Below are 12,462 nucleotides of genomic sequence, written 5' to 3'. Positions count from 1 at the left end.
CTGATCTCAGTGACCAGTCTCTCGCAAGACTGTCCCCCTTCGGGACCCTGCAGAATGACAAGCCTGAGCTAGGGCGCCCCGCTCAGACCGGGCGCAGGGACGCACTGCAGAGGGGTTGTGGGGGACGCGGGTGGGCGCAGCCAGCGCGATCCCAGCCGGGTGGCTGCCGCCGCGCGGGCTCGCGGGCCCGGCCGGCTCCCACCCGGCGGCGGGCGCTGGGGCTTGGCCGCGGTTCAGCCCGCCCGCCCGAGCCGCCGCCGCCGCCACTCCCCGCCCCCCGGGTCCCTGGAGGCTCCGCGGCTGCCGAGCGGGAGGTGGAGCCGAGCCCGCGGCCGCCGAGCAGGAGGGAAAGTTCGGCGGCGGCGGGCGCAGCGGGAACCGGGCCGGGCAGCCCGGAGGGCGCCTCGGGGTGAGTCGGGTTCCCTCCCCGGCCGGCGGGGTGTGTCGCGCCGCGCGGGGGCGTCGGTGCCGCTAGTCCATCCGCGTAGCTCCGCACGGCTTTCTCGCGCGCCCCAGCCGGCGACCTCGGGGTGGCTCCCCAGCCGGGAGGACCGTGCTGCGCGGGGCCTCGCTGCGCCGCTGCCGGCCGGCTGGGGCCCGAGGACTGGCACCGGGAGGGGGCTCTGCGCAGCGCAGGGCTGGGGCGGCCCGGCCCGCCGAGGGCGCGGTGCCTTCAGGTGGACGCGCGAGCACGCGGGGAGGCTTCTAGTGAGGGTCAGGGGCCGCGGCGACCCGGGTCACTTGGGCTTCGCTGCCGTTTATCGTAGCGCTCGGCTGTTTAATTACTTTCTCGAAACCTCACTAAAAAGTAGCCTTTACACGTGCCCGCCGACTACTTTGCTGTTATTGTCCTTTTATTTTTTGCTATGATGGAGAGGGTGGCCGGTGGGCAGCGTGCTCTCCTGCCTTGGACCAGGGCCATGGTGACTGTGACTGAGGGTCACCGCGATCAGATCCCACAGTACCCCGCAGAAGCGTCTTGCACGATGGGTGCAGGGAAGCTATTCGAGGGCATGGTCTTGGGGTGTCTGGGGTTCGGAGGGCTGGAGGAGGGGGAAGCGCTACCAAGCAAAGGCAAAGTTGTTTGTTTCCGCGACACTTCCTGCACCTGCGCTCCTGTCAGTGAGTCTGAACTTATCTTTTCATCGTGAACAGTGAAAGAATGGTGGGAGAGGAAAACATGTTACATGCCGAAACAGTGAGCCTGGGAAACACTAACAAATGATGCGGTGGTTTTATTTCGCAAACTCCACTTTTATTTTGCTTTCAACGTCTTGGCACCTTTTAAACTTAGATGTCCTTAGATACTCTAGATAATAAAGGTAATTAACTGTTGTTTCATATTTTCTTACTAGAAATTTAAACTTGGCTCCAAAGGATTCCTTGGATTTTTGTTAACATTATTCATGCAAGAAAGTCACAATTATCGTAGTGTTGCAAAAGTGAACACGAATAAGGCTGGTGCAGTGGTTATCTTGCTAAATGGAAGGAGAAAAGTCTTTTAGACTTGGAAGTAGAAGTATAAGGTTGACTCATGCCCTGGGTATAAAAAGTGACTTGAATGTAGGCAATAGTGCATAATATTATAGGGGATGGGTGGGTTGTGCTCCCAGAAAGTGCCTGTTCCTGGAAAACAAGAGATGGATCACATCTATTGTAGGAACCTGGTAAATATTTGATAATTTCTCTGCATGAAACTCAGGTACTCTATGTATTCCAAAGAATGCAATATGGAAATACTTTAATTCTGCCATCTTTGTATTTTGAATCTCATGTCTGTTTGCAAACTGTGTTAATGGGGTTCAAAACAAAATAGACTTTTGGATTCACATATATACATTATAATGAAGTGAGATATGCTTCACTATTTCAGAATCATGGGCTCCAAGTTGCTTCTCCCATTTATTAACTGCATTATTCTGGAAAAGGCATTTACCCTTGTCTAGCATTGGCACCCTAATTTGTAAAATGCTGATATTACTCCTCTCTTTGTAGAGATGTTTGGCAGAATTAAATGACACCTGGAAACTTATGGGTCCAGGGCTTTGTAAATGTTATCTCTTGTTTTTCTTTATTTTTAGGAATTGTTAATTCTGGCATGTTTCAATATATTTTTAAAATTATACTTTTTTTATTAAAAAATGTAGTCTTATTTTCCTTCTATCCATCCATTCTTCCATCCATTTGTATTGAAGAAACTCAGTGCTGCCCTATGTGCATGTTTAAAAATGAGGAGCTGACAGTTTGGAGGTTGTGGTAGGCAATTCTTCTGGGTTTTCCTGTTGGTTAGAACCTGTCATCAGGTCATATGATGATGAATTGAGCTTTCCAACCTTCCTGTTGTCCTAGTTCTGTTCTGTATGTGATGCTATTATCTTGAAAAGAAATAACAGTAATCTCTGTGTGTCTGCTCATCTCTCTGGTTTACCTGTCTCTCCATGTCACACTTGGTGCCTGGCAGGGTGTAAAGGGCTTATGAATGTTAGTTGACTTGAAATTCAGAATGTAATGAAGTTATTCTTCAAGTCACATCCATTTTTTAATATTCCTGATGCAAGGACCTTGGGATTGTAAATTACAGCCATCCTATATATTAGGGCTAATAGAGGTATTAAGGAGGCAAAGCTCAGGTAGACTTTATTACCTATTGATTTTGCCCTCATGATGAAGCAGTCTTATAAAATGTGCTAAGCCAGGTCGCAGAGGTAGCTTCACCACTAGGGGCCTCCTCCGCATAGTGGATCACCAGAGCCTGTCATTTGTTACCATTAATCTGTCCTTTGAGATAGCAGAGAAATTTGACTTCCTGGGTTCTCAGAATACTGTATGGGAAGAGGGTAACCTTGTGTGACTAGCATTACCAAAGGCCTGAAAATAAATGAAGAGTTGTCCAATAATGGATTTGGTATGGTTTTCTGAGTAACGTTAGAGCAAACCTTTAGAGTTAAAGAATTAAGGAGATTTAAGAATTGGGCTTTTTACTTTGCATATCCTACCATACAAATATATAAAATTCTTAAACTGAAAAAATCAAATATATGATTTTAATCTAGTATTTTAAAGTTTTCTCTTTCTCTCTGCTTTTTTGAATACTATCCTGTTGCTGAAATGGCAGTGTTTGATTTAGATCCTGAGTACCCTCAAAAGTGCCTTTCTACTTCTATGTCTCCTGGGTTAAATCCTCGCTCAAGTTAATATGTTGGTTAATGTTTTAGTCACTGTGTGTGTGTGTGTGTGTGTGTGTGTGTGTGTGTCTTTGATGATATTTATTTTTTAGTGAATCTAAAATTGCTTTATGTCTTAAATGGGTACTTGTAGCACTAACAATATGGGTTGTTTCTCGAGGAACTTTTATTACCTGGCCAGTTAAAACTCCTGGTGTTCCTTTATTTTTTTATTAAAGTGGGCCACATTATATTCCACCTTTAAAATTTTTTTGTTACATTTCAGACGTGCATCATTGAAAGGTACCTGTCTTCTGTGTGAACTGATGAAAAGCCTTCTTATTTCTAAATTCTAACTTGAATGAAGTGAGTCAGGCTTGGGAATATTGATTGAACAACTTGAAGGTATTTCTATTTGCCAGATGAAATTTGCAAATCATATGTGTGTAAGCAAACATCACACTCACAATATTGCCATATTGTTTGCAGATGAATATGAGAAACATCATATTTTCAGGTTTCTAGTGAAATTTAGTTACAATGACAAACAAAAACACCTTTCATCTGTAAAGGAGAATTAAGCACAGCAGGAGATAGGTCATCAGCCTATTGTGGGCCTTATATCTTACCATGGGGCTTCTTATCTTATTTAGCAGAATGTATCTGAATTCAGAAAATTATCAGACATCCAATTCTGACTGTCAAACACGGTGGAATTTTAAAACAAGGCAATCTGGTTTTTGCTGTTTTTCCCATCAAGGTCTAGGTCAGTCCTTGTTACAGAACAGGGTAAAAGGAATAGCTTTCGCGTGAAGGCTTTAGATAATTTTTATTATCTTTTCCCTCTGAATAAGCTAAAATTTTTGGATTGCTTTTAGGATCCTGTGCATATCAGAGTTAAGCAGATCTTGTTTGCACAAATGAGTTCTTTTCTAGAACCGGAGGAGGTTTGCTCTTACCCTCACAGCCCCAGTTAGGGAAGGGTATGGCATCTCTTAGCCTCTGCTTCCTCTTCCCAGACTGAAGCTTAGCCTCAGCTGGGATAATAGGCATAAACCTTTACACAGAACATCATGGTTGAGTTTGGGTAAGAACTCTGAACAGATCGAGATCATGGAAGCCTGAGGTGGGAGAAAATGAAAGGGTCTTTACACCTGGGAGTCATTTTTAGGAACCTGCATTTGGGTGTACCACCTGGATGGAAATGACAACTGTTGGCTAGAATTTTCAGTGAAATATTTTGAGCTTATCACTTAGTCAAACATTGCTTTGTTGCTCAGGTAATTTTTGTTGTTTTTAAGTGATGCAAGACCCAACATTTGGTTATCCTGGGGTCACATCTGCTGCTTTATTTTATTTTCACATACAAAGAACATTTGAGTTGGGAAGCAGGAAATGGGGAGGAGGTAGTTGTAAATTGTCTATTTATACTGAACTCTAGGGCCTGCCTTATTTTTGTGTTCCCATGGCACCTGGGCACCATTGTGCAGCTTAATATTAGGGACTGTTCACTGATGCTTTTGTGAATACCATCTATTCTGTTGCTGAAATGTCAGTGTTTGATTTAGGTCCTGGGTACCCTCAAAAGTGTCTTTCTACTTCTCTCTCTCCCGGGTGAAATCCTTGCTCAAGTTAACATGTTGGTTAATGTTTTAGTCAGCTTTTTTGCTGCTTGTGACTGAAAAGACCTGGCCAGAATAACTGTAGAGGAGAAAAAGTTTACCTGAGGGCTCATGGTTTCAGAGGTCTTAGTCGATAGAAGGTTGGTTCCATTCCTTGGGATTCCAGGTGAGGTAGCACATCATCGTGGAAGAGTATGGCAGAGGGAACCAGCTCACACAGTGATCAGGAAGGAGAGAGAGAGAGAGAGAGAGAGAGAGAGAGAGAGAGAGAGAGAGAGAGAACACCCACCAGGTACAAATATATACCCACACCCACACCCCAATTCCCACCTCCTCCAACCATACCCTACCACTTCAGTTACCACTCAGTTAATCCCTATCAGGGGATTAATTCATTGACTGGGTTAAGACTCTTACAACCCAGTTATTTTCCCTCTGAACCTTCTTGCACTCTCTCACATGTGAGCTTTTGGAGGACACCTCACATCTAAACCATAACAGTGAATATATGTAAACAGGGTTGCTGCCCATGGAGTGTCTTTGTGACAATTACCACTAGGTGTTGATTCCTCTGTGGTGGATCATTCTGTACCAGGGCTTTAAGTTGGGTTACCAGACAGCAGACTAGACTTCAGCCCTGTTCACTCCCTTGATGGGCTCTTGTGTGGCACGTTCTGCACAGCTGTGCGTGCGGCCATTCATTGTCTGTAAAAGTGGTTGGAACAGTGCCTGGCACATAGTAAATTGTGTGTGTGTGTGTGTGTGTGTGTAACTGCTGGTGATTATTATTATTATTATTATTATTATTATCTGAGTTGCTCTCAGGGTAGATCATTCTAGTAATCACAGTGATCTGGAACAGATGATTTAGTGAACTTAGTACTTATAATGATATTTGCAGAGGCAAGTAATTCATTGAAGTTTTCTCATTGCATATCTACCGCGGTTCTTCTCTTCCCTTGATAAAAATGGCTACATTTATGGAGCACTTAACTGGGTAGCTGGTGCTGTGCTAAATGTGGGGCCTGGGCTCTTCCTTTACTCAGCACGGCACCTTACAGTACGCACTATTATTATCTGCATTCAACAGATAGGAAAACCAAGACTTAGGAGGTTCAGTACTTGCCCATCGTCACCTAGGTGATAGTCACAGAGCTGGTCTTCAGTCTGGTCTGCTTGGCTTCTGCTCGTAGCCTCTCTGCTGCTTTTTTGTAGCATAAACTCATTGAACTGGCAGCTGGGAAAATATCTTATAGTTCTGAGGGTTAAAACAAAAACATGAAAGCACTGATTTTCCTTAGATTTTTGTATTTGTGTTCATTTCTGGGCAGGACGGAGCACAATAACAAATGCATTTTGATCAGTGGGTCTCCTTTAGTATGTTTTATTTTATGGGTTTGTACGTGTAGTATTTTCTAGTAGCTCAAAATATAGTGTAGAACGGCATCTCTGTACTACACTTAACTTATTATCCAGGCTCTTTGCAGGCATGTTACAAACATGATAAATGAATAAAGTCAAGTGTGTGGGTTGTGGAATATGAAGGTGTGAAGGGCTGAGTCAACCATTCACACATTCATTGAACAAACATTGCATATGCACCTGCTATACGAAGGCACTACATTGACACCACAGGGAATATAAAGACAGGAAGATAGTGCAGGAAAGAGGGAAGCATTTGAGACCCTGGAGCAGGGTACTCCTGGGGTCTGTGTCCCAGCTGCACCACTTACTGCTGGAGGGGCCATATCCCCTTAGTGAACATCTCTGAGACTTTGTTTCCTTGTGTGCATAATGGAGATAGTAACATTTTACAGTCTTGCTTCAAGAATTAAATGGGATGCACAATATAGTGCCCAGCCACCTGGAGTGGCAGGTATTAAGCAATAGCAGCATCCTTCTTCTTTTTCTTTCTTATCTCTCTCCTCTCACCCTCCCACTTCTCTCCCCTTTGCCCCCAACAGTTATGGAGCAGGAAAGATATAAAGGTATAAAAATCCAAGATAGAATGGAATCAGTCTCCTGAAAATGTTATTTTCTGATTGTTCCTCATGGGGCTGGGACAAATCTGGCAGCTGCCTTGGTTGATGTGTGAGTTGGCACTAGCCTGAGGTTCCTATCATGCTTGGTTATCACTGGAGCTGGCCGGAGCCACTGAAGCCAACAGACGGTGGCAGCTTGGAGCCCAGGATAGGTGCCTGTGGGGTAGGAGTGGGTGCGTGGCATAGAATAAGGAACCATCAAGAACTCAGGTCTCATACACATTGGAACAAGTCAGAAAGGAAGTCTGAGGTGGGTTTAGCAAAAGGGTTCAGGGTCTTGGGGGACAGCAAGCCAGGCTCTGAGCAGCCTGAGGTTTGGTTGGTGGCTCTGAGTTGCAGCTCTAGGCCGGATGGCCTCTGCTAAGGAACTCTGAGGACAGCTGCAGCCTTCTGCATCCCCAGTTGGTGCATTGCCTGGTATATACTTCTAACTCCCTGAGCTCTGACTGCAGGCATTTTCTGAAGGCGGCACATCCTCCGTCAGCAAGTAACTAAGTCAAAATTATTAGTGGCCTGCCAATCTCCACTGGAGATTTCATGGGGTAGCTGGTATTGCAGTAGAAATGAGCCCCTGCTCCTCTGCCAGTTGAGGATTTGGCTAAATACACCCAGGTCTGTTTCCCTCTGCAGCTGGGAGCCAGGTCTGTGGGCCTCTGGGTAGAGTCCTGCTGGCACAGCCTGTATAGTGGGCTGTGTTGTTAGACCAGGGTGGGTTTTTTACCCAGATGTTCCTGGTGGTTTTATGATAATGAGCCTCCTTGTTTGGTGTGTAGGGTAGATGCTGTGTGTGGCAGCCAGGGAACGTGGGTTTTACAAAATCATTACAGTTCAGGAAGGTCTCCCTCAGCCAGGGAGCGGGAAGCCTGGAGTCATTGCTTACTATTCCAGGGCACAGAGGCATGAACCGGCCCTTCTGTGTCCTAGCAAACAGGACCTGCCCAGGTGCAGGAGAAGCTTGATTCAGGCCTTTTAAAGCACCATGCAGCAAATTTAAAAACAGCATCGAATTGGAGAACAGTTTGTTTAGAACAAGTTACTGTAATTTCCAAAAACCCATTTTGTAGAATTAATAGAGTGTGTTAAAGTGGAAAAAAAAAAAAAAACAAGTTTAAAAAAAAATGATAGAAGAGCTTTGTGGGAAGAGTCCTTGGAATTCAAGTTAGTGCCTATGTGTCTTGGGAAGGCTAGGATAGTGAAGGCCTGCAGAGAACTGATGGGTGAGAAACAAGGAAGGAATGGTGTTCTGCAGGAGACAGTGGCACCCTGGCTGTGTAGCCTGGGAGCTGGAGTCACTCACAGAAGGTCATAGCTCTACTAGTTTCTCGTCTATACAATGGATAGTCATGTTTATCTCCTTAGGTGGTTTGGTGATTAATTGAGATAACACATGGAAAATGGGGTAGCACATGGCAAATACTTAATACATGGAAAATAAGTATTTTTTTTCCCCTTGGAAAGTATTTGGAAGACTAGAAGGAGAATGGGATATTTGCCCTGGACTTTGAGTCTCCTGGTCCCGCTCTTGGGCATTTTTAAAAATGTCTTCAATTCTAGACTGTTGTAATCAAATGTCTTTGGGCTCCTACTGTGCGCATGTTGCTAAGGTGCTTGGGTGTAGAAATGAATTCCAGAAAACCACTTGAGGACCCTTATGTAGCTGAAAGTTTTAGACTGAGGTCAGTGGGACAGTGACTAGGACATGCTGTTAAACAATGAATTTCTAATGTCCCTTGGCTACTTCAGTTAGCTGTTCAAATGACAGTAGATTTCCCTTTCTTCTTTCTCACCCACTCTCTCTACGTAAGTGGATAGGAATAGATACTTCTTGGACTTCCATGGACATAAGCAAGTCAGAATACCCTGAGTACCTTTGGGTGTCCTATGTACATAGAAGATTTATTTGCATACAATTATGGTATATAATAGGGAACAAGGGAGAGAAGCTTGTATTTTGCCGGGGGGGGGGGGTATTTCTAGGGGTGTACTTAAGACTTCCAAGCTCTGGCTTCTGCCTAGGAGCTTCCTGTTGTCTTCTCACTAAACTCACGGCCTATAGATTCTTGGGCCTGACTAATGGGAGAAAACTGAGTTTGCAGACAAGTTGTTCCAGAAGGACCTTAGGTTTATAGAGATAGGATTCTAGAGCTGACTCACTCTGTGGCCACGAGCAAATTCTCAATCTGTAAAGCAGGAATTTAATCAGTGAGATGCAGGTGCTGTTCAAATGCAAAGCAATGAAATTTGTGGCCTGTGAACTGATTATCATTCCAAATGGTGGCCAAAGCCACAATGTGAGCAGAAAACTAGTTACTCTGTTGGAGCAAGTAAGTTGGTCCAACACCTTGGGTTTGAGGTTTTCTCAAAAATAGTTTTTCTTTGTAGAGAGTTTATTATTCACTGAAATCATTAAAAATCCAGAGGGTTTTTCCCGTTAATGTCCTTGGGTATAAAAGGGAACTTATCCAGTCTCACTGGAATTAGCTTTTCGCTTTCTTCCAAAATGTTTCTGACCTGCCATGGACCATTATCAGTGTCTATAATAGAGGCCACAGAGGATAACTCTTTTACACTCCTTGTGAAGAACTGGTACCTTGATGTTCAAGTGTTTCGATAGACTTGGGAAAGAAGGAGAGCAGAAACTACGAGCTTTTTGGTTTCTCTCCCGTCTAAGACAGTGACTTCACATGTTAGGAATTGTTTGTTCACTGAGTACCAGGAATACAGTTCTTTTTCATCCTTCCAAGATGGGGAACTTTACTGATGGTCACCAGGTAACCTGTGAGTGTTTGCACTTTTCACGAGGGTTCAGCTGATGGGCGGTGGGAATGGGTTCTTGTAAAACTGTGGGGTTGCCTGAAAGCACGAAAGGGTATTTTTTTGGCCTGTGGAGATGGTTCATCTTGGGGTGAAGACACATGGGAGGCATCAGCTTTTTTAAACTCCTTTCTCTAGCCTCCATCAGAATTGTTGGATTATCCGTGGGGTCAATGATGCTCTGGGTGAAGTGGCCAAGGAATGTTGCTGCTCATCTCCAAGGAACGAGGATCAGGAAATGAGTAGAGACGCTTTAAATAAAGTTGGCCATGTCCATTCAACTAATTTATATGAATTAGCTGAAACTAGAAGTGGCCGAAATGTGCATTTGAAAGAGTCACTTCATGCCTGGAGTACGTGTAAATGTCACTAAATAGTCTTGTCAACAACTTTTTGGTGTTAGAAGTGATAAGAGGATCATTGGTTAGCAAGAATATATCACCAGAAATAGCTGTACTTTGAGATCATCAGTCTAATTGTCATCATTTGAGATGATGTAGACTATCCCTATATTTTGCAAATATACAGAAGGAGGCCCAGAGAGGCCAAGAGTCACTTATCTAAGGTTACTCAGGTACTTAGTGGGATGACACAAACAGGGGCCTTGTTTGCGTCACTTGGCTCTTGCTGGGCTGCGCAATGTCATTCAGTACCATTGCTGGTTAGCAGGTAACTTGAGGTGCCCTTACCACTGTGACATCTACACAATTGCCTGGTCTCCAGTTGTTCAGAATCTTACCACGGACTCACCGTGTGCTTGGCTTTGTGCTGGGTGCGGGAGAAAGTAGATGAGCAGACAGGGCATTCTGGCTGCAGAGAAGTAAAATACTACAGAGAAAGGAATGTATTATCATGGCAGTGGCATGTGGAGCATCTTCCCTGGGGACGAGAAGCTCTCAGTGCCTACTTTAAGCACATGGGGATTAGTTTTTGTTTCCTGTTGATTTTACAACATCAGAAATCGAAATGAGTCAAATTGATTCTAAACGATCTCAGCTTCATTTGTATATATCCTGCTAGTGGATTAAAATGTGAAATTCTTTGATCTCTGCGTTTCAAATCCTTGATTTTCTGGAAACATTTGGTTAAGACTAATTCTGAGGAATTTGTTCCTGGACACAGATTAAAATGGGTTGTTATGTACCCAAAGAGAGAGAAGTGTAGATACATGTATCATTGCAGCAAAGGGAAGGGTTGAATAATTGGTTTCTCAATTAAAACAAGCTTAATTTTAATGCAGACATGGCAGAAGTTTAGGAAGAAATTACTGTGTGCTAAATACTGTTCAAAGCACTTTCTTTGTGGAATTTATTTAACACATACAAAAATACTTGGGGAACTGAGTTTCAATAGATGAAGTCCTAGGTCAGATGACAGTGACAGTAAAAGCCTATAAATCTTTTGCTCCCAAGGTTGCCCTGGTGGCTTCACAAACCAAGCAAAACACCATATGCAGGGGTGGACATTTTAGTTGCTTTTATGTCATCACTGGAACAAACTCTGAAGTCCTGGGGAATAGGACCATAGTTTTCACGATTCGTTGATGTTTTCCAAAGACTACAGCAAGTACTGCACAGGGTGTAGGCACAAGAGGTTCTCAGTAAATATGTGTAGAATGAACAAATGCAGCAACAAAGGCAAATGGCCTTCTAGGATCCCTGTATTTGACCATGAAGCTGACCTTGGAGGGAACCAACGTAAACCCACCCTTAGACATCTTTCACTATAATTTGCAGTTCACAAGCATGCCTGTTTTAAAATATATGCCTGCATACTGTGTGTTTTCTTAAAAGCTACCTGTAAACAAATTACGTATTCATAATCTTGTAGCAGGCTGGGTTTAATAGAGTCAGGAAGGCTTCCAGCACATTAAGTCTTGAAGGTAATAAGAAGGAGGACTAATTACCTAACTGAAATGATTATAAGAGAGATGTTGGACATCTTGCTCTCTGGGATTTTGACATCCGCCAATGTGGCTTGGAAAAGGCAGCTTTGAGAGAAACAAGACGATCTATTTGAACCAAGTTGTTTTATTAAATCTATAGTGTGGGTGTATCTATAATCTACAGAGCAAGAGGACAGGACTAAATAATGCATTGAGTTCTGTGGATGAAGTGGTAATTTTAAACTATATGACTGGTGTTCACAGTTGGAGCCTGTGAGATTTTACATTTAATGATTATACCTTTCCTGTAGCCATCTGTCTCTCTCTTTAATAAGCAATGCTGCTTATCAGGCCTGATTTGTGTACATTGATTGCACCATTATACTTGTTAAATATTAAAGCATTTTTTCCCCCTATGTGAAGTCTAATTAGGCAAAGTGTTCAGTGCGAGCCTGGCATTATCATTCAGAGTAATAGCCTGGTCATTACCTATGTCGTACCTCAGCTTCTGGGATTACCTGCGTTTTCTATTTCTGGTGAGTACCACATATACTGGACACATTTTTGATGAAGGATTCAGCCCTATTGGGCTAATCATGCTGTAAAAATTATGAAATGTTTTAAAAATTTGTGGATTAATTTATTATTATAGTTTTCATTTTTCATGAATCAGACTTTCAAACAGATACATACATTAGTCATGGTTATTTGATAACATTAATTTTATTAAGTTAAGGCATTCTGATGTAGCTTTAAAGGATACAAGTACAAATTACTATGCTGTTGGAAAGCAGGGAGAGCCAGTCTGTAAGTAGTTACATTTTATATATGCTATTATATAAAAAGAATATTTTTAGTTATCAAACCAGTATCACCTGAAAGTCCATGTGGTGGTCTATTACTGAGTTTTTAAACTTTTACTATTTCTTTACAGT

General features: G+C 43.3%; 1 protein-coding gene across 1 annotated transcript in view; it reads left to right on the top strand.

The window, feature by feature from the left end:
• The first annotated feature begins 318 nt into the window (after positions 1–318).
• Positions 319–12,462, top strand: part of Csgalnact1 (chondroitin sulfate N-acetylgalactosaminyltransferase 1) — a 313,956-nt gene continuing 301,812 nt past the window's right edge. The window contains exon 1 of the mRNA XM_027927004.3: positions 319–409. The gene's annotated coding sequence lies outside the window, so the exon portion shown is untranslated. The remainder of the gene's footprint in view (positions 410–12,462) is intronic.

Source organism: Marmota flaviventris, chromosome 3 (assembly GCF_047511675.1).
Source record: "Marmota flaviventris isolate mMarFla1 chromosome 3, mMarFla1.hap1, whole genome shotgun sequence".
Lineage (NCBI taxonomy): Eukaryota > Metazoa > Chordata > Mammalia > Rodentia > Sciuridae > Marmota > Marmota flaviventris.
This window is presented reverse-complemented; position numbering and strand designations above follow the sequence as displayed.